At 41.3% G+C, this 23471-nt stretch overlaps 1 protein-coding gene and 1 non-coding gene across 3 annotated transcripts in view; one reads left to right on the top strand and one right to left on the bottom strand.

Moving 5' to 3' along the window:
- Foxn2 (forkhead box N2) overlaps positions 1–23262 on the bottom strand; it is a 49821-nt gene extending 26559 nt beyond the window's left edge. Inside the window, exon 1 of one of the 2 annotated variants that reach the window (XM_052186582.1) lies at positions 23166–23262. The gene's annotated coding sequence lies outside the window, so the exon portion shown is untranslated. Of the gene's footprint in view, positions 1–22940; positions 23040–23165 lie in introns of those variants that run through there. The other variant, XM_052186581.1, reaches the window with a different exon arrangement.
- Positions 2795–2893, top strand: LOC127688265 (small nucleolar RNA U13). Its single transcript, XR_007978659.1, has one exon. It is a non-coding gene; the product is annotated as a small nucleolar RNA U13 (small nucleolar RNA).
- Positions 23263–23471: the final 209 nt, after the last annotated feature.

Raw genomic sequence — 23471 nt, 5'->3', positions numbered from 1 at the left:
ACTCTAGAAGAGCAAATAAACATTTACATATACATATTCAAATCAAGAAAATTTGCAATTGATTATGCCATACAATAATTAAATAAATATGCACACATACATATTTGGGGTTTTGTTTTAGTTTTTTGAGGCAGGGTCTCTCTTTGAGACCAGACTGTCCTCAAACTCCGAGAGCCTCCTGCCTCTGCCCCCTGAGTGCCCAGCTCCCCATATAATATTTAAATACAATATAGTTTTGACAGTTATAATTCATATAAAGTACTAGCTGCTTTACATTATTTGAAAGAACAGTAAATAAAATGTAACTTTACAGCATCATATGTATGGCTGATAACAAAATTAAACAATATAGCGTAAACAGCAAAGTTCCTAGTTCACAATATCCAGTATTAGCAATTATTAAACACAGTGGGGTTAGGGAGATGGCTTAGTGAACACAACCTAACAACTTGAGTTCAACTCCCAGAACCCATCAGGTAGAAGAGAGCCTATAAGTTGTCTTCTGATCTCCAGAGGTGCACAGTGACATGTATTATATAGCGGTTTCCACACATAAATAAGTATAATAAACAGATTATATCATGATTTTATAATTTATTCTAAGTATCTATATTTTACTGTAATAGTCATACATATTGTTCAATCTTTAAAATATTCAAACTTGAAAGTGTTTAAATAATAATTCCAAACAAGTCTTCAAGTCTTAAATATTTATCATTAAAAAAAAAGAGAAAGAAAAAGAAAACCATTCCTAGGCCTGCAGTGATTGATGGCTTAGTAAGAGCACTTGCTGCTCTTGAGGACCTGGGTTAAATTCTCAGCATCTGCGTGACAGCTCAACCATCCATCCATAACTCCAAATCTAAAGGATCCAATGCTCTCTTTGAACTTCCATGGGTACAAGGCACATGGTGCCCCATTACATGTAAGCAAAACATTCGTACACACAAAATAAAATTTAAAAAAAAGTAAACTAGTTTTGTTTTTTTATATGTCATACTAAAAACAAATTTCTCACATTAATTTTAATTGACAGAATAATTATATAACATTGTACATGTATTCATTGTGGAATGATTAAAATAGACTAATTAGCAGAGGATGATGGTACATTCCTATAACCTCATCATTTAGAAGGCAGTGCAGGACGATGACTCCAGGTCCAAGGTCAGCTCGGTCTACAGACCAAGTGTGTCATTATCAGGACTATGTAATGAAATGGTGATGCAACACACACCCACACACATGCACACATATACTTCCACACACACACACCAAAAAAGCCCACATAAATGAAATAAATCATTTCACATAGTCATTTCTCTATGTGGTAAGAACATATTTAATATTTATTGTCTTTCCAATTTCATATTCCCTAAGTTCATTACTGGCTAAGTTAAATTCAGAATTTGCTGGGGTTTTTTAATCCACTGTTTTACTTAACTCTGAATTCCCAATCATCTCAGCCACAACATATCCCATTATTATAGGATGTCTGAATTGCCATAACAAATAACTCCTCCCAGAGCACAGATGATCAGAGGGAAGAAAATACTAGAAAGAACTAGCTACTTAGTTCATTTCAGTGTACATAAGGATGCCGTATTTTTAAAGCCAGCAAAAAGCCTATAACCTATTTGACTGAGTCATGCTTAAATAAAATTGGGAGAAATACCAGTACAGCTTCATTTTGCTAGAGCAGTCAACGGGCCATTCAGGAACTATGAAACAGATCTCAAGTAGGGATACCATCAGCCATGACTGTGAGAGCCAGACACCTCGCAATTGCTGTCAGTTAGCCATCAATTAAAATTGAGGCAATTATGAACCTTATTCTATAGATGAGGAGAAGGACTCAGGCTAAACATCCACACCCACACTGGCAAACTCAAGCAAACTCAAGGAACTTCCACACAACTGATAAAGCCAAAAGTGTATAGAGATATGAAAAAAAAAAAAGATCTCATAGCAAGAGTGCTAAAATACTACATGAACTCTGCTCACTCAAGGCCAGAATGTATAGCGTCGAGACAGGGTCTCAAGCCCTCTGTAAGCAGGTATGGCCTTGATCTTCGGGTCCTGCAGTCTCAACCTCCCCTCGAGTGCTGGAATTCCAGGCCTGTGCAGTGCTGGCTCCAGGCTTGTGAGGTACTGGGGAAGGAACCTCCCAGAGACTAGCACTCCTTTCTCATTTTAACCAGGAACACGATTAAATCAATTTACAGACAAATTCTGAAAGAAAGATATATGCAGCAGCTTATACAGTTCTACTTAATTTAAACTTCACATCTACGCTTTGATTAATCTTTAAACCTCGTAGATTACAACCTTTGAGACACAGGATCATATGAACAACCATTGTAAAGAACCTTAAAATACTGACTCCTGGGAAGCCTACCATGTTTGGGGACTGTTTACCGCCTCCTCCCCAGCCTGTATCTCTTCCTTAATATTTAATGAACTTGTTATCAAACTTAGAGGGTACAAGCTGTGACTCCTCCTGTGTGATAACAACCTCACTTCATTTCACTCTGACTCTCCCTAAAAACCTTTCCTGTGGTGCAGCAGTCGAGGAGAAGGCTTTTCCTGAGTAGATGTCGAGCAGAAAAGGAACTGCCTGGCTGCTCTTGGCAGCGCTGGGCTGTCTCTCTCTGCTACAGACAACACAAGTGCATTAATGTAACAGGTACTCAAAAATCAAAATCTCTTGACTAACTAGTACCACACACTAATTTTTATGGGGGCAAATATGGTTTCCTTCTAAAATATCAGTTTATAAAAATTCCTTTCTTAGCTCTTTTTGGGTTCATAAACATGATGGCTGGTGTTCACACTATTATGATGTGTGTATCCCTCAACCCTGTTACAAATCTGGCATAGTAGCACACTGACAGGAACTTTACAAGACCATTATTTTGGAATGGAGTATCAATGGCAGCAAATGTGCTTCAGTGTTACAGGAAAACTGAAGGTGACATTGAAGGCTGGCATTTCCTTAGCAAGATTGGCAGTATTTTCAAGGAGAAACAAGGAATTGTTTTACACTATCATTTTAGAGTACTAAAAAATCACTCTCTATCCAAGCACTGTCTGCCATAGCATATATAAGTGTCATAACAAAAATACATGAGAAAATATCGTCACTAGCAATCAAGGAAATAAAAAATCTGATGTTAATTTTTATGTGGCACAATCCATGGTATATAGCAAGTATAGATATTAGTAATTTTTTTTTAAAAAAATCAACATTTCTATCCAAAAACATATAAATTAGATCATGCACACCTATAACCCCTCTACAACCTTCCCTCTTTCACCTCCATCCTTACAAATTTCCAAAGTCATTAACAGTGGAAAACTACTAACTTTCATGTCCTGCAATAAAAAAATTGCAATTACCTATTCAATCTACTATTTGGTAGCCACTAAAATTGACCTTCTAAAACAATAACTGAAATAAACCAAAGAACTTGTAAAAACTACATGGAAGAATATTTAAAAACTGTTCATATTACTAGCTTGGTAGTGGCCTTTGTTATTAGTCTTTCCAAGTTTTCTTTAATATGTTTATTTTTAGAATTTAAACTTAAGCTCAAGGTTCTTGAGAAAAATGTTGTGCTAGATTGTTTTATTGTAGCAGTTACACAACTAACCCCCACCCCCACACACACAAACACACCACGGCAACTCATAGACTTACCAGAAAACTCCAGGTATACACAGAAAACACCCCTTAGATGATCAGAATAGCCTCTTCTATCACAAAGCTCTTTCTATAACATGAATTAGTCCATCAATTAATAGAGATTATTTTTTTTGTTTTGAAATTACAAACTAGATTCTCTGATTAAGTCTGCCTCTCCCCCATAACCAAGACCACGCATGGGCATGGCAGCCAAGACCTCAGGACTTCTCAGAGTGCTGCAGTGACTGTCTCCCCGTCTTCCAGAGTGCATCAGTCACTTCCTCATTCGGTTTGTTTCATGTACTGTATTTATAACTGGACTCTGTATCACTTAACAGAACTCTTCCAATCTCTGGGAATCAAGCAGTTTAGAATAATTTAAATCTCAAAACTTTTAATATTATATTTACGTAAAAAAAAATCCTTATTGCCAGCTGTACCCTACACCAACATTCTCAGACATAAATTTTTAAAGAGAACACCACAGTGGCTCACAACCACCTGTAGCTCCAGTCATAGGCACATACTCGAGTATAATGAAAACAGTTATTTTTACATGTACAGAATTATATTCATTCATATTCAACTTCTTAGAATCTACTGTCCTCTTTCAGTTTTTTTGTTTTTGTTTTTTGAGACAGGGTTTCTCTGTATAGCCCTGGCTGTCCTGGAACTCACTTTGTAGACCAGGCTGGCCTTGAACTCAGAAATCCGTCTGCCTCTGACTCCCAAGTGCTGGGATTAAAGGTGAGCACCACCACTGCCTGGCAGCTCTTTCAGAATTTATATCAAGTTAAACAAAAAAATCTATCTATTACCTACCAAGATACTTCTGGCTGGGTTTGATGGCACCCACCTTTAATCCCAGCACTCAGAAGGCAGAGGCTAAAGGATCTCTGAGTTCAAACTCTCCTGACCATTCTGCCCCCTCCCCCTCTCATCATGATGTAGCTTTCCCCTGCCTGCACTGCATACTGCCTTGCCCCCTGTCATGATGCCATGATGATAAAGGAGCTCTAAAACTGTCAAGGCCCCAAGTAAATGATTTCTCTCATAAGAGTTGCCTTTGTTATTACAGTGTCTCTTCATAGCAATAGAACAATTACTGAGACAGGGACCATAAGACAGCTTTTCCTAGGGTTTTAACATTATATTCTTTTAAGGTTCTCCATTATAAATAGTACCCATTCCATAACACCCAATTCTGAGACTAGAAGACACATTTAATGTAAGGGCTGAAGAGATGGCTCAATGATCACAAGCACTTACTGCTCTTGCAGAAGACTAAATTTGGATCACAGTGCCTGCATGGCATCTCACAACCACCTACAGCTCTAGTTCCAGAGGACCCAACGTCCTCTTGTGATCTTCTCAAGGTCCTGAATGCATGTGGTACAATCCATAAACTCAGGTGTACATATATACACACAGAATAAAATAGATTTCTAAATCCCATATATACTGCAAAAAAAAATGTCTATTTGAACACAATGCTACATGATGTTATGTATCTAGGACAACTGAGGCATTATAGTCTCTTAGGGATAAGACTGCCTCCTGGTCCGATCTAGGTGACAGAGCATGAGAGAGAGCCACTGTCTCTGCTCTGAGTAACTACAACAGAAATGTGTGCAGCTGCACTTTCTAGTTCAGAGTCAGGGACAGAGTTCTCACGGAGAAACTGCTTCTGAAATAATTCTGGTAATAATAAGAAAAGAAATTAAAACTGATGAAAGGTGGGAAAACCATCTTCAAAAAGGCTAAAAGCAGATACCACTGAAATTAAAAAAAGCCATATGGCAACTTCTCTCCCAATCCACTCTTCTCTCCTTAAGTCACCCAGATACACTTTGTAACCTAGAGTTTATATTCTGCTTCTATGTAAATAATTTGCACAGTATGGTATTCTGATACATTGTTTCAGCCTATCTTCAAAAACACCTGACAGCTGTTGGTTTCTTGAAGTTAAAATGATGCAATATTTGATAAGGTAACACATGAAACACATGTAACAAGTACACAGCAAGCCAACCTGTTGCTGTCTGTATAGAGACATAAACACTGAACCTGCCAGCCTGCCTGCCTGGACTTGGGAACACTGCGGTCCACGGGTATCTACTTTGATGTTTGAAACACCTTGGGTTTTGTGTCAAGGCACTAGGTAGGACCTTAGTTGAAGGGTCCTTGATACAATTGGGGACAGCAGCTTGGATACTTTAGAACCCAGGAATGCACCATGGCTGAATGAGAATATGGCAAGCTTTTCCTTCTGACAGTACCTTCAAGTCCACACAGCTGGACAGTCTTCTCAATGACATCATCAAACTGCTAAATTATGTGTGTCCACTACAGTGCCACATGTACTGCTCTCTTGCTTATGATCATCTCTTCAACTAACTGGTAAGTTCTGTTGAAGAACTCAGTTTTTCACACTGAAGCTCATAGTTTAAAATTCAGGACTAGTGAAAAAATATATGTATTTACTTGTCTATGGGTTGACTCATTCTTTAAAGACAAGGGCAAATCTTACCAGTGAATTTTTAAACATTTAATGACTTTCAAAACTAATTTCAAGGCCATAAATAAAATACAATCCTGTTAGCATCAATATGGTAATAAATATTCTTAAAGTGCAGGTGCTAGACATCTCTGCAGTTAAGAGTACTTGGTGCTCCCCCAGAGAGGACCCACCTGACTGCATCTCATCTAATTGTAGGACATATGCCCTCTCCTGACTCTCGTGGGTACCAGGTACACATGTACTACACAGACTTACCCACACATATATAAAGTAAAACTTTTAATTAAAAAATGTTCTTAAAATATACTAAGATCTATTGAATTTAAGGAGAAACCCTCAATATTTTGTTACAAGAAATCTCTTTCTTAGCTATAAAAAATAATTTCAAAGTACAATACCATTAAGGGCCGCCAGTATGGTGACACATTATCTTTATCCCTTTAAACTCCAGTATTCAAAAAACAGGGTGGGCTCTCTGTGAGTTCCAGGTCAGATGGGGCTCCTAGTGACACTGTGTGTCAAAAACCAGCACCAGTTGTCACATGGCTGGAGAGCCCTCAGCAGTGCACTGCTGCTGCTGGGGCCGTCGTCTGCGTCCTAGCACTCCCGTCAGGCAGCTCACAACTGCTCTAACTCTAGCTTCAGGGAGATTCCATGTTCCCTTCTGATTTCCTTCCGGCTCCAGTACTGCCCTGTCCTTTCCCTGGCCCCCTCATATACACATACTTCTAAAAAATAATACAAAAATAAAAATAATAAAAATTTAGAACAAAACCAAAAAGCTTAATTGAATGAAAAGTCCCTCCCACCCAACAAAGAAAGTGAATGTTTCTATTTTTAAGTTGAAAACAAAACAATTTGAAAACATTCACTATTATCTAAATCATGGGACTAGTTTATTTTAATTGGCCTTTTGTTTTGTTTTGTTTTTGTTACCTAGACCATTCAAAATATACTATATTGAAATGGAAACTCCAACATACAGGAACTCTAATAATATGTCCCTAAATTAAGTTTCCTTGTATACCTGTGCCTTAAAACTGTTTATATATAACATATCTCACTCTAGACAACTGCTATTCATCCTTCACATTTTGCCTTAAAAACTGTAAGAATGGTCTAACATAAAGACTAAGAAGAGACCTTCTACTCTTCCACAATTAAATAACAACAATAACAACAACAACAACAACAACAACAACCCTGTAATACCTGAAATGGCTTAATACACATCTTCCCAACAGGCTGATGTTTCCCTAAGAGCAGAATTGTGTGTTTTGTTTTCTGCTCTCATGTTTGCTGTATGACGAATCAAAGTTCTGCTATTATGCTACTTTGGTATCTGAGAAATGGTATGATTCAATTTTACTATAATAATCTAATAATCAAAACTGAAATTCAGGTGGTGCATCCTTGCACTTAGGAAACTGTAGCAGAATTTTAAGGTAGACCTACACAACAGAGCAAGGTGTTGTCTTTAAACACACACTCAAATTCAGGTATCATTGGCTTTTCTGAAGATAAGTGTACATACGCGCATATATTAATAAAAGAACACTTGTTGATGCTGATCGATAATAGATATCATTTAAAAATCTTTACTAAAACTACCTCATGCACTTTGTAACAATCCTACCCGACAGTTATATCATTGGGCTCTACTTTCTATGTGGAAACAGGGAACTCATTAGAAGTGCTGCTACAGAGCCCACCCTGCTCTGGCTGCCCTCCAACTCCCAGAGTTAAGTAAATCTTCCTGCCTCTGCATCTCAAAATATCTAGGAGTATGTGCAATCATATCTTTATTAAAAACTCTCTAAATACATAAAATCCAACAAGGTCCCCAAACACTAACCCAGCAATATTGAACTACTTAAATCCAACTATTTCTCTTTAAGTTTAGAATGCTCCTCACCACAAGGGGCGGCTAGTATACTACTAAGATTAACTACTAAGAGTTAGGGCAGTCAAGGAAATATCTGCGACCAAAAAATAACCCTCAGGCCACCTCTCGATTCCTAGATCCTTAAATGCTAGATCAACTAAGAAACAGAAAAAACAAACAAACAAACAAAAACAAAAAAACAACAACAACAACAAATTTGGGACTTTTTGTTATATAAATTACTGCAAAAAAAAAACAAACATGAAGTGGTAATAATTTTAGGGGAAAAAATAGGATTAACCAAGATTTTGGGACAAAATGATGTGATCATCCCTAAAGTTAAAATGATCCTAGAGAGGATTATCCAAGATAGCAGCTACAGTGCCCCGGACTTTGGCTTGTTCACAATCAGCAGATAAAGACAACAACTAATGCTGGAGTGTTGCTCACTGTTAGAATATTTACCCACCTTCACCCACCATGTGCAAGGCTCGGTCTCAATCCCCAGTAACAAACAAACAACAGAAAGACAACTACAGAGCAGATCCTCAAACACATTAACTCTTACAATATAGCAAAAGCTAAGAAACAAAGGTCTGAATGGCCACAGCCTTGTTGTCTATACAGAGAGGGACAAAAGAGAAACAACCAACTTCCTGATGGAGCTGTGAAGAGAGACAGACCAACAAGCACTCAATTCTGGGGAAGCCCCAGAGGAACAATTTGTCAACAGAAGCTAAAAGGCTCCATAGTAGGTAAGTGGTGACCTCCACAGTGTGACCTACAGAGCCGGGCTGTTCTAGACCGGCTCCCCAATCCCACTCATCTCCCTGTCCCTTTGTATGGCCCTCTCCACCAAAAGAAAAAAAGAAATTAAAAAAAAAAATCTTCTTGTGGAAGCTGTAGTGAGCAGGGTGCGTCACACAGTATACCTTTTGTTCACACAATTTTACTTGCAAATGTTCACTGAAATGAGCCACTGCTCGGCTTCAAGGTCTCTGACTTCTGCTATGCTATCAATACTGAATCCTCATGGGGACAATTCTGGGATATCCCATTGTTACCCTGAGTCATGGAGATCCTGCAGCTTTGGATCAGCAGGAATGAGGTAGATTTTGCAGTGGAGCAACTAACAGCCCAGATCTGGATCTGAGCCTGGGTGGTAGCTGAGTTGGTCAATCCACCAGCTCTCCTGCGTCCACACCACAGGCACTAACTACCCTGGCTGGTTCACCCAAAGCTGCAACTGATAAGGGACAAGCCCAGCTCTCCTACTCTCATGCCCGAAGGGGACAGCTCACCCACATCTTTGTCACCCACAGTAGCTGGCTCTACTGTGTTGCCAAGGCAAGGTTCAGGGTCAGTGTTCCTGAATGCTGCAACCACTGACGGGCCAGGGGCAGGGCCAGCAAAGCAGCAGTCTAGACCAGGGACAGCTGCATGGCTGCTGGTGGGAACAGAACTTCAACACAGACCCTGCTGCCACAGGACTACAAACCAGACATGGGTCCTGGCAGTAGCATGGTCCTCTGGTCCATGGCCTCAGGACCATGCTGAGTGGCAGCACAGGCCACTCAGATCAATGTGCCCCCTCGTGTGTGTGTGTGTGAGGGGGGGGGAATCTCTTCCCCACCTCCCTCCCTTAACAAAGACATCTGCATGGTCTCCCAGAGGCAGCTTAGACCGTGACTATTCGACTGGCCTTTGTAGTAACTCAAGCCACAGACACTGACACGGACTTCAGTGACAGCAGAACCAGAAACACAGGCATGGTCCTTGGTGGCAGGACCTTACCATGAGTTCCTCCTGTGTGCCTGTGCCTGTTCCTTCCCCGCCTGAGTCTTCAGTGAAGTATATGAAGGAGGGAAGGAGGAAGGGAGGGAGGGAAGGAGGAAGGAGGGAGGGAGGGAGGGAGGGAGGGAGGGAGGAAGGAAGGAAGGAAGGAAGGAAGGAAGGAAGGAAGGAAGGAAACAAAGGAGGGGAGGGAGAGAGGGAGGGAGGAAGGGAGGGAGGGATGGAAGGAGGAAGGAAGGAAGGAAACAAAGGAGGGAGGGAGAAAAGGAGGGAAGGAAGGAGGGATAGAGGGAGGGAGGGAGGGATGGATGGATGGATGGATGGATGGATGGAGGGAGGGAGCTGGGAGTTGGATTGCAAGCACTGAGAGGCAGAGGAAGACAGACCTCTGTAAATTTGAGTCCAGTCTGGTCTATATGGGGATTTAAGACCAGTCAGGGCTACACAGTGAGAGTGCCTCTAAAAATATATTTTGTACCTAAAAATCTTAGAATTCAACTTACATAATGTTTAATAATACATAAAAAGAACTTAATGAATTTAAGAACTTAAAAAGAACTCCATGAAATTAAAAGTATTAAAGGCACCTCCTAGAAATTTAGAAAAGCTTCATATTTTTTTTAAAAAAGGCTAAAATACTGATAATTCTATAAAAAGTCACAATTAAAAAAGAGGAAACTTACACCCTTTTAGATAATAAAACACACTTGAATAAGATACTCAGGTCGCTGGCTTGATACCGCACCCGTAAGTCCCGGCACTAGGGAGACAGTGGCAGAAGGCTGGCTTCACTAGAGCAAGAGCGAAGCCCTGTCTCAAAAACAACCAGAGGGCCTGGAAAGGCAGCTGGTGGTGAAGAGACCTGGCTGCTCTTGCACAAGTTCAATTCCCAGCACCCACAGGTGCTCCACAACCATCTGTAACTCCAGTCACAAGGATCCAATGCCCTCTGCTGGCTTCCTTGGGCAATACACACAAAATAAACGAGCTATTTCAAAATGCACGTTAAAAAACAACTCATCAACAGCAGAAGCAGAAAGGAATCAGAGAGCTTAGAGAAGCTTGAAAATGAAGCAGCAGTGGCCAGAGCATGCAGGAGAGCAGCCCGCACATCACCTGGGTATCACAGCGAACCTTCCCTGAAGACGAAGGCACAAGTCAGCCAGTCCGGGGTGGGAGAGCTGGGGAGCTGGGACAGCTCCTGGCAGGCCTTGGCACTTGAAGTCGACCCTGCTTCCTACAGAGGGCAGCACCGTATGGCCTAGCTGGAGCAGTGCTGGAGAACTTGCCCTGGTAGCACTTGAGGGAGAACGGGTGCACTGACCACCCAGGTTACTAAGCTCTGTTTGTCGTGACTCCAAAGAGAAAATCACACCAAAAAAGTTCTGGTGGTGTTCTGGTGGCTTCTTGCCGTTTCAGTGGACACGGACCACTGACACACACTCGTGGAGCTTTGCTAAGACAGACTCACATGCTGAGAGACTCATGGAGGCCCGTGATATCTGCAGTGAGCATCAGCAGGATGACAGACAGCGGTGGGGTTAGCACAGCTAGCTGTGCAATGCTTTGCTTCAAGTCTTCACCCATCTTCCCTTCGTGGGGAGGCACAGGACTTCTCCAGCCGGCCCTGTTAGTCCTGATTGCTCCTGCTGACTCATTCCAACTCAGAGGCGGCCTGGCTGTTTCTGCTGGGTTGTGCCACTGTTGCTGATTCATGGTTGCTATCCTGACACTACTGAACCGGGCGGCTGGTATAACCATGAAGTGTCTGCAAGTGGATGGAGGTGTGGCTGCTGATTTCTGTGAACTGAACTTCTGATACCCTGATATCGCAGACTGGATTTGTTCCAAAGAACAATTTCTAAACAGGTCCACTTCCTCCATATCCTAATAATCTTTCTTTTCCACTACCTCTGGTGGGTGGTAGGCTAGAAAGCATTTAAGAACCCATATTAAAAGCAGGGTTTGAAAAACCAATCAGGAGATTGCATGAGTGCTGGACTTACAATAATTCATTGTTATACATTTGTTTTATATGGTTTTCTGTAGCTATATTTCATTTTATAGTACAAATAAAATATTTTTAATAATCTTTAAAACAGTTTAATAAAATGAGAAGGCAAACCGGAAACTTAATGTCTCGATATTTAATCATGTTTGGCACCATGTGATAAGTTAAATCTATAGTACCTACTTGCTGTTCCTCAAACGTAACCTACTTTAAAATCATCTGACCCTTTTAGAGCAAAGTACAACTAATGCTTAAATTATGTAAAATGTATCTTTCTAACTAAAAGTATTCTAGAACTGCCAATAACATTTATTTTTTGAGGCAAAAAGCGAATAATCCAAAAAAGCATTACATGTGAGGTCCTGCAGTTTAGTTGAAGGGACACACAGGTCGCTGTTACAGGACAACAGATTTAGTAAGTGCTATGAGAAAGGCACAGAGCACTGTGAGCTCAGAAGGGCAGAACAGGGTAACTCACCCGCTCTGCTGCATTAGCATTCTAACCAGGCTCTTCTCAGACTCCCGCAATGCACTCCCACCCGATCACCCTCATGTTAACAGACCCACAGCCCACTTTCAGCAAAGTACAGTGCTCAGAAAGTAAATGAAATGACCAGGTAGGCAGCAGTAAGTACATTTATAGCTAAGCAGGCAATAAGTGAGTAAAGATGGACTGGTATATACGACATACAGGGCGATGGGGCCTGTCTGTCTAAAACGAGGGCAACTGCTTTCTTTTTGTCACTTATCACTCTGAACCCAGCACTGTCACAGAAATGATAGATAAAATTATCTACTTTGATTCTAGCATCTATTTAAGAAACACTAAAGCCTTGCAGGTAAGGGACACCTGTGTACCATTTCATATGCTGTTATACATACACATATGTTTATGTTATGGATACATATGCACACATACATACAGAGAATATCTTATGTATTGTATGGATGCAACACCTGTCAATTAAAAACCCTATGGTCTATAGTTTAGGCAGGAAACAAAAGGTAAGACATCCGCAGAAGGAGAAAGGATTCTGGGTAGGAAGATGTGAGGAAATGGACAGATGCCACCTGAGCACAGGGAGCCACCCATAGTAAACTGCGGCACCTTAAGTTCTCATCTAGCCGTCCAGTCTGCGCTGGTGCCCTGAGCAGACCTTGGGTGCAAACTCCATAGCCAGTCCCACAACACCCAGAGGAAGCTCCACTCAGGCGCTTTTACGTACCCAGGATCACAGGATCACAGGATCACAGGATCACAGGATTACAGGAGCTTGGTTACACCAGGATCTCAGGGTCCCAGAAGCAACTTGACTCTGATGAGTTCTGACACAACCAGGGTCACAGGAAGGACAGGCTGCAGTCAGATATAGCGAGGGCAGGTAGCACTAGAGATAATCCGATGGAGGGAGGCAAGCGTAAGGACATAAGCAACAGAAACCAAGGTCACTTCGCATCACCAGAGCCCAATTCTCCCACCATAGCAAGTCCTGGATACACCATCACACCGGAAAAGCAAGACTCAGATCTAAAATCACTTCTCATGATGATGAGAGAGGACTTTAAGAATGACATAAATAACTCCCTTAAAGAAATACAGGAGAACACAGGTAAACAGCTATAAGCCCTTAAAGTGGAAACACAAAAAGCCCATAAAGAATTACAGGAAAAAATCAAACAGCCGAAGAAAATGAACAAAACTATCCAGGATCTAAAAATGGAACTAGAAACAATAAAGAAATCATAAAGGGCGACAACCCTGGAGTTAGAAAACCTAGGAAAGAGATCAGAAGTCACAGATGCAAGCATAACCAACAGAATACAAGAGACAGAAGAGAGAATCTCAGGTGCAGAAGATAGAAAGATAGAAAACACTGACATAACTGTCAAAGAAAAGGCAAAAAGAAAAAGCTCCTAACCCAAAACATCCAGGAAATCCAGGACACAATGAGAAGACCAAACCTAAGGATTCTAGGTATAGAAGAGTGAAGATTCTCAACTTAAAGGGCCAGTAAATATCTTCAACAAAATTAAGGAGAAAACTTCCCTAACCTAAGCAAAGAGATGGCCATGAACATACAAGAAGCCTACAGAACTCCAAATATATTGGACCAAAAATAATTCCTCCTGTCACATAATAATCAAAACACCAAATGTACTAAACAAAGAAAGAATATTAAAAAGCAGTAAGGGAAAGGGTCAACTAACATATATAAAGGCAGGCCTATCATAATTATACCAAACTTCTCACCAGACTATGAAAACCAGAAGAGCCTGGGCAGATGCCATACAGACCCTAAGAGAACACAAATGCCAGCCCAGGCGACTATACCCAGCAAAATGCTCAATTACTGTAGATGGAGAAAACAAGATATTCCATGACAAAACCAAATTTACAAAATATCTTTCCATAAATCCAGCCCTACAAAGGATAATAGATGGAAAACACCAACACAAGGAGGGAAACTACACCCTAAAAAAAGCAAGAAAGTACTCTTTAAAACAAACCCACACAAACATAATTCCACCTCTAACAACAAAAATAACAGGAAGTAACAATCAATCACTTTCCCTAAATATCTCTTAATATGAAAATTAATATTACCAACATATCCTAATTGATTGAAATATAAGGAATTGGAAATTTGTTGGCTGTCATCCAGTGGTCTCTCTAATTGGGTAATTGAAGAAATATGTCCAATATTGTACAATCCATATACACTTTCTCCTTGTTTGTACATGACAGTGTCTTGTTGTGTACCACAAAATGGTCTTGAAATCACACACTTCTATCTCAGCCTCTCTATTAGTAGGATTGTTTATTTGACATTTTTACACTATATTATGGTTTTCAGAACAGCTTACATATTTCAAAATTATTTATACAGCCAAAAGAAACATTGACAATTAATTTGGGAGGTAGCTTGTAAGAGGACAACAAAGAATGAGACTGAATGTGTTGCTTGATATTTATAATTATTGTATCAATTTTGAAGAAGGTGACCTTATAAGTTACTCTTTTTCTGAGATGAATGCTTTTCAAAATCATCACAGCCAATGAACCAGAATTTTACCCTCACCTAATATCTGTGCCATCCTCTAAGCAGAACCATTATTCATTGAAACAGTTGATAACTTCATGGGTAGACCATCTTAATAAACACACCATTTCTTAAATGAATGTAACCAGTTCCCCGTGGCTGAGAATGATGACAATCACTCAAGTCAGATAGCTTTGACCATAGCAGGAAATTCGTATCCAATAATTGTGCCTACAATTCATTCCTTGGCACAGCAGAACTGTCAACTCTTAGCTTACCTCCTATGGAGGTAAATCCTTTGGGGATGTGAGGGACATTGAAGTACAGCCTTATTACAATGAACTCCAATGTCTAAAAATTGTTCTTATTTTGGGTTTGTACCACAGTAAGAGCCAAGATTTTAAATTCTACTAAAAACAAAACAAACAAATATACTTTATCTTTTTATGTTCATTTAATAACATGCCCATCATTTTTATAATTGGTATAAAATATATATTTTGTTGAATATAATAACAATAAAAAATAAAAAATGAAAAAGTAAAAAGTTTTGACCTAGTTAGAGTGGAGCCTAGCTACATGGCTAAGATATTTGTAAATACATTGAGTCTGGGTCTTATTCTATGACCATGGGGGCTGAGAGGCAGAATCAGGCCTAACTTCTAAATACACACACACACACACACACACATTGGGTATGCCTATCTGTAAAAACAGCGCTTGAAGGTCATTTTTTCCTGCATAGCTAATTCATGGCCAGGCTGGACCACATGGTGCTCTGCCTCAAAAATACAGAGTCAGAGAGGGAGAAATGTGGGTAGACAAACAGACATTAGGATTTAAATCACTGTAGGCAGACTGCAATGTATTCATTTTTTATGCTCTAGCAAACCCCATAACATTTATTGAGCAAACATTTAAAAAATAATTATAGCAGAATGTCATGCTAGGTAATTGCACAGTAAGATCTACAAACCCACCGGCCACCAACTCACCTACAGTCTAGTCTGATGACTCAACCTGCCTGGGTCCCAGGCAACAGCACCTATTTAACTCACAGTAACAAAAAAGTAGTGGTATTCCTGCCAGTGTAGGCATTTGAATAACAGTTTTCTCTATCAAGCACTCTTTACTGCTCCTGCTTGGAACAGATCACTATATAAGCATTTCATTCTGACAACTCAGTTTCCTAAACTACTAAATCTAAAAAACTTCAGATTATAATACAAAGAACATGGATTTTTACTATGACAGATTTGTATTCAAAACTCAGCCGGCACTACATTTACATAATGTCTCATATTTGTTATATATATATATATATGCAAAAACACAATATTCCCTGAAGGGCTGTTGCTGAGAATTATATACCCATATGTCTTGTAGCATAACAGCACGCACACTAGGACACAACAGACAATAAGAGTTAGCAATTATTGATATGATTATTAATAAATGTCCAATCAGTACAAAAGAAAAGAGTCCTTCAGACCGGAGAGATGGCTCAGTGGTTAAGAAGAGCTCATATTACCCTTCCAGAATATATGAATTCAATTGCTGCAGCCATGTCAGGTAGGATCCATACTCTGATTTGGGGGGTGAGGGGACAAGAGGCAGGAGGGCAGGGTATCGTTCAATTAAACTTTTGAGGATGAGGATGCTGGACAAAGCCATAGTACAACAAATTCTTAATTTAAATGAAACTTTTCCCCATTTTTCTTTGTACTTCTTTTTTAACATAAACCACAGGGCATGTTTTTTATCAGTTTCCTAAATCCTTTGCCTCTAAGGTTATGTAAAAAATTCAAAGTAACTATATTAACAAGCCATGGTAAAAAAACACCTTTAATCCTAGTACTTAGGAGACAGAAGCAGATGGAGGTCTGTGAGTTCCAAGCCAGCCAGGGGTACATAGTAAAGCCTGTCTCAAAAAACAACAATTACTATTAGCATCATATCACTGAAGAATCTAATATTAAATTCTACTTGATGAATCCACAAGTTAAGAGTATTTCTACAAATTAGAAACTTTTTTTTCAAACCTGGATACATATCTGTGATCCTAAGATTCAGAGGACTGAAGCAGGAGAATCAGCAGTTTGAGACCAGTCTGAATATACAGCAAGATCTTGTCAGGTGAAAGGACCTGCCTCATTCTTCTAACTTCTGTTGATTCTTGAAAGCCAACTCCCACAGAGTCCTGACCTCTATCTGTGCATGTGCATCCATCTTTTCTTTTCCCAATGTGTTTTCCTATACATGTATTTTCATACATCAATTTCAATTCAAAGCTCCTCCTCCTCTTCTCCTCCTCCTCTTCCTCTTCCTCCTCCTCCTTCAGTTTTTTTTTTGGATTTGTTTTTTTCGAGACAGAGTTTCTCTGTATAGCCCTGGCTGTCCTGGAACTCAGTCTGTAGACCAAGCTGGCCTTGAACTTAGAAATCCGCCTGCCTCTGCCTCTGCCTCCCAGAGTGCTGGGATTACAGGTGTGTGCCACCATCAGCCGGCTCAAAGCACTTCTCAAACAAATAAAACAGGCTTCTGGTGCCAAAAGAACTAAATGTGTATTATCAAGAAAGAACTATCAGGAAGGCAGAGAATGGCTGGAGAGACAGTGTTTGCTAACCTTGAAGAGGAGCGGGGTTCGATTCTCAGCATCCACATTGGGCAGCTCACAACTGTGACTCCAGGTACAGGTATTCTGACACCCTCTTCTAGTTTCCTTAGCACTTGCACACGTGATCTGCACACACACTGACACACATATACATGTAATATTCAAATTTTTTAAAAGGCAAGAAAATTCTTGCCTTCTTTACACCTGAAAACTCTAGTCTAGTATGGTGCCTCACACCTGTAATCCCAGGACTCAGGTCAGAGGATCAGAAGCTCAAGTTCAGCCTCAGCTATGCAAGACTTTGAGACAGACACACAGCACACACATACAAAGCACATACCCCTCAACACTATGAAGATAGTTAACAGCAAATTAAATTATTCTGTTAATTTATCAGAATATAAGTACTTGGGAAGAATGAAAGCGTGTGTTGACAGCAAAAGGTCAGCTATTTTTATAGCACACATATAAAGTTGTATGACAGTAGCTTACAAATGGCTACTCAAAGAGCTTTATTTAGACTTCCAGGGCTTTGGTAACTTTGTATGTATAAATACTAATGAAATCAAGACACAGTAAGGCAATAAATTCTACGTCATGATTATAGCACACATACCTCCTGGGATACGTCTCTCTTGCTCACAACTCCAGTCTCAGCACCTAAGTACAGTAAACGCTCAAAAGTATTTGCTCAAGTTTTTTGTTTGTTTCTTGTTTTATGTAACAGAAAATTAGGTTGAGGGAAATAAAAAAGAAATATCAATCAAAATTGGGTCAAGACCTGTGAGCATGAACTGTACTTAGTGCTTTGCTTCCAAATAGATCTGAAATGGGTAAGGCATGTAAAATCAGGACAGCGAAGATCATGGTCAATGATGGTTATGCATTTTATGGTTCACCAGCATCTACCCTTAATATACTATACAGAGACTTTACCTGTTAACCTGGACTAAACCCACAAGCCAAGCCTCGTCGTGAGAAATACATTAGGTAAGTCTCAATTTAAGGAACTCTATAAAATTTCTGATTGGTCTTAAAGCTCTCATGTCATCAAAGGTCGTCTAAAAACTAGTTGTGGAATAAAAAGGGACAAAATCAGGGAAATCTGAATGACTTGTATAATTAATAGTAATACTGGAATCTTGTTTCCTTAATTGTGACAATGTACCAGTGTGTGTAAGAAGCTAATCAGAGAAACTGGGTAAGGTTTTGCATGTTTTCTGCAAATGCAAAATTATTCTAAAATAAAGTTTGTTTAAATAAACCTGAGGATAAATGTTCTTTTGGTCTCTTTTGGTGGCAAGACAGTGACAACATTCTACTGTTGTGGAACTAAAAGTATCAGTAAAGTATCCCCAAAAGAATGATAAAATCTAAAGTATCTATTACAACCTCCTGTCACCATAGCTGATGCCTATAACATTCTAGTTTCCCAAGCAACATTCTTAGCTCTCAATACTAACTACTAGCTCTTAAGAAAACTCACACCACTAGCTGTCACCTCAGCACTGCCCCCAAGCTCCATGGGCCACTCCTACAGGTCACTGCCAGGGCTCCCATTCATCTACATTCAGCTAACTAAACAGCATCCTGACAATTAGCACCAGCTCCAACTTCATCCCATCCTTACTTTCTCCTTCAGCAGTACTCTTTCCAGTTCCTCCCAGTCTCTCAAGTGCTGGACACACTGAGACAAAGGAGTCTTCCTCATAAGAGGATTATTTCATTCTCCAACTCACTCTGGAGGAAATGAGACCATATTTAAATTCAAAAGTAGTTCTCCTCTTCCCACCTTTTCTTATAAAAACAGATCTTTCTATTCAACTTCACACCTCACACCACAAATCCTACTTTGACTTTATTCAGACTAGGCAGAGTATATATCTAAAATAAGGCTCTAAGGGCATCTTGCTAGCAAATATATATATTTTAATTAGGATAATAAAACCTAAAAGATAATAAAACACCACTCACTGCTCTTTTGGTAGAACTTACTTAGCACATGGTATTCAATTTTTTTGTTTGTTTGTTTGTTAAATCAAAGAGGAAGCAGAGAATGCTACAGCCTGAAAGAATTATATGCTGCTACAAAAGGAAAAGAATTTATGGTTGAAAGTAAAGATGGATCTAGAAGTCTGTGATTCCAAGACTCACAGAACAATCAGTATTTCAGCCAGGCCTTAAACTTGAGTGTCCAAGTGTATTTCCAACAGATAAAAAGATACTGTCAACACAAATATAAACTGTAGCATCATGCTGAGGTATAACAATTAAGTTTCTGCAGAACAGAAGAAGATTAAGATGAAAAAAGAAGATGGGAACCAAAGTGTGAAAGTTAACAAATTTCATATACATGCTTAATTTAAAGGGGGAAGGGAGCTAGAGGTGCACGCCTTTAATCCCAGGACTTGGGAGGCTGAGGCAGATGGTTCTCTGAGTTTGAGGTCAGCCTGGTCTACAGAGTTCAGGAACCAACCTAACTAACTAAATAACTAACTAACTAACTAAATAAATAATAAACAGGGTGGCCATTTGGGTGACATTATCTATTAGCATGAAAGTTCTCTGGTAGAAAGCAACAGCCCATCCTTTTCTAAGAAACCTCTCCTACAACTTCCTTCTCACTGACTCTTACACTTAGTCTCTTAATCCGACTTTTATTACAGTTTAACTCCTGTACTGTCTCAGTTGTGTTTTACTTCATCAACCTAAAGCCCCGAGTGCTCAAAACTATAACTGGAAGACTGTCTGCATTTACATAAAACCCAGTTATTAATACACAATCTAAAACCAACAACAAAAACAGACAACAAAAAAATATCATTCTTCAGTTTAAAGAAAAGATGATGTATCTGTGTGGATAAAGAGATACGGGTGGATCTGGGAAGTTCCACTGTATCACAGTCTTAAAGAATAAAAATATTATTTTAAAAACCACCATTCTTTTGAGTTGTTGAAACAAACAGCAACAAAACATATTCAAGCTAACTGTGGTGGTGGACACCTATAAAAACAGCTGTCATAAACCCTAAATAATGCCAGAATGTGATTATTTCAGATTCATTAGAATCACTCATTAATGGCTTTGTGGGGTAATTCTTCTATAAAGACATAGTCCTATCGCTCTTTGATGATACCTAATACTGTTGAAGTTTTAAGATGAATCTACACAAGAGGCTGATCTTGTCAAGGTCCTGTCTTGAACAATCAAACCAAAACCACACGCAAGCCACCCATGGTGATGTGGTGATGTACACTACAATTCCAGCATTCCTGATGCAGAGGCAGGTGGTTCTCTGGGAACTGCAGACCAGTCTAATCTACACAGCAAGTTCCAGTCCAGCCAGGACTACATAGTGGAAGCTTGTCTCAAAACAAAAGAAAGAGGCAGAAGCAGGAGGGTCACTCCAATTTTGAAGCCAGCCTGTACCACATAGTGAGAGCCTTCTCAAAACACACGGACACACACACACACACACACACACACACACACACACACACACACGCAGTTTGAGTAGTATTTTTAAGTTTCACTTTGCTTTAAATCTCATCACAAACTGTTTTCAGTCTTGCACTCTTCCGGCTTTATGTAAATGCCTCTTCACTACTCTTCAGTACATTTTCTTCTCTTCCTCAACTATGCGCTGTTCTCAGTGGTCAGTCCACACTCATTTTCCAGGCTATCTTCTTTTCTACAGAAAGCTTTATGGCACCTCTTCAATACCTTCATTAACTTCATACCGTCATTACAGAAAATTCAAAATCCCAGTAAACGGAGTTGGACTGATTTATCCACAACTCTACAAATGCAAAAGGTGTCTCCTTCTTATGGTTTAACAATCAACTAAAACTAAGTAGTAACAGAAACATGTTACAGAAACAAATTAAAATTGCCAAATAATCAAAAAATGACGCATGATGCATTGGTAATCTGTGACTGTAAAGACATTCTAAAACTTTATTCTCCAAAAGTTTATTTTTTAACTTTAATCATTTTCTCTTTTACTTTTATAAACTATAATTTCCATTTATGATAAACTGCTCAAATTTGACTGCGTACAAGACTACCATTATTATAAAGATTATTTCATTGCTAATCTATGTAAAAAGAAGATGAGTTTTTTATAAAACCTAAATAACGCCAGAATGTGATCATTTCAGACTCATTAGAATCGCTCGTTAATGGTTTTGAAATTCAAACGACTTTTTAAAGAGACCGATAATTTTTCTATAAAGACATCGTCCTATGGTTCTTTGATGATACATACCTAACACTGCTGAAATTTTAAGATGAATCATCAAAGTTGCAGAAAATGGCAAAAATGGCAATATAGACCTTACCAGAATTGCAAGGGAAAGCCTTTATACCATTCAGGCGAAACAGTTAAGACACGATCGGTTCGGCTTTTCCATTTCCCCTTATTAGAGGGCAGAACCCGAGACTATACTATTACAAAGCCCCTGCTGACGGAGAAGACTCAAGCCCTCTGGCCGCTAGAGCACTCTATTGCACTCAGCCGGCCACGTGGCTGTCACAATCAGAAGACAGGAGAAAGAGCACCAACTAACCTGGAAATAATTAACCGCTCACAGCGGAGTTGCAAGTAGGAAAAAAAAAAAGTCTGTCATTTCTCTGCACTTACGACTCCTCCTCCCACCACCGCCCAAAAGGTGAAAAAGGAAGGCTTTAAAGCAGAAACGAAGTGCAAGAAGATCTCGAGTGTACGGTTTCCCAATGAAATTGCTACCCCAACTCGCGTAAGGTGCGGTGGCGACCCAGGCATTTTGCAAGAGGGCAGCCGGGGGCGGAGTTTGGAGTGCAGACCCAGCACCTCGCACGTGGACTCCCGATCCCTAAGTCCCCTTGGCCCGGCTCCGTGCCGCCGGCGGCCACTGCACTCGGGCTGGCACCGGAGCTCCAGGCCGCCGACCACCGCCCACCCTTCCCTGCCCCGGAGCAGGCCGGAGGGCAGAAGTAACCTCGGCCCCGAAGGAGATGGCGAACAGGAAGTGCCCATATTGCAACGCTGAAACAGTCCAAGTCCCAACCCCCTGGGCCAGCCAGGCTCCGGGGCGCCGGCCCGACGAGCCGCGGGAGCGGGCCGGGGTCGCCAGCCCACATCCGGGCCCCGCGCCCGAAGTTCACGCGGATCGCGCGCGGCGCCTCCTGGGCACTACTTATCGGGGCCCAGCCATCCCGCCCGGGCCGGACCGGGGCTCCACGCAGCGCGCGTCCCGCTCCGGCGGGAGCCCGAGCGGCGACGTGGCGCGGGCACCCCGGGCACTTAGCGCAACTCCCCGGTCGCAGGTTTCCGCCGAGTTTGCCTGGCCGCCCTCTGCCCACTGTGGCTCCGGCTGCGCGACGCCCCCTCCGGACGGTCATTACCTCTGGAGAAACTCCTAACTCCTCGCGGGGCCGTGCTCGCCTCGGTTCCACACCCCCGGCAGCCCACGCTCCGCCCGAGCCGCGCGCCGGGAACACCCCCGCGCCGGGCGCCAATTCTTCACGGGACAAAAATGTCCCGGCGCGTCACGGGACAGCCGCCTCCGCGCCCCACGCCCAGCGCCGGCCGCACGCGCTGCCTCCGCGGCGCGCGGCCCAGGGACTCACCGTCAGCTCGGCCGCCGCGAAGGGGACGCGAGGGCCGGGCCGGGCCAGACACAATATGGCAGAGCCCGCAGCTGCTCCGCGGCTCCCAGCAGCCGCCTCCGGGACACCCAGCCGTGAGCAGGCAGCGGCAGCTGCGGTGGCGGCCGCCGCAGCACCACATCCCCCTCCCGCCCGCTCGCTTCCTCCCCTCCTCCCCGCCCCGCTGCCATGGCAACGCGGCGCCAAGGCGCTCGGCCCCGCCCCTCCTTCCGTCCCGCCTCCCGCGGCCCGCCCCTGCCTCCCTCCGGCCTCCTACCAGGGCGGCGG

Source organism: Apodemus sylvaticus, chromosome 6, assembly GCF_947179515.1.
Source record: "Apodemus sylvaticus chromosome 6, mApoSyl1.1, whole genome shotgun sequence".
Lineage (NCBI taxonomy): Eukaryota > Metazoa > Chordata > Mammalia > Rodentia > Muridae > Apodemus > Apodemus sylvaticus.
The sequence above is the reverse complement of the archived record's forward strand: the minus strand, read 5'-3'. Positions and strand labels throughout refer to the sequence as shown.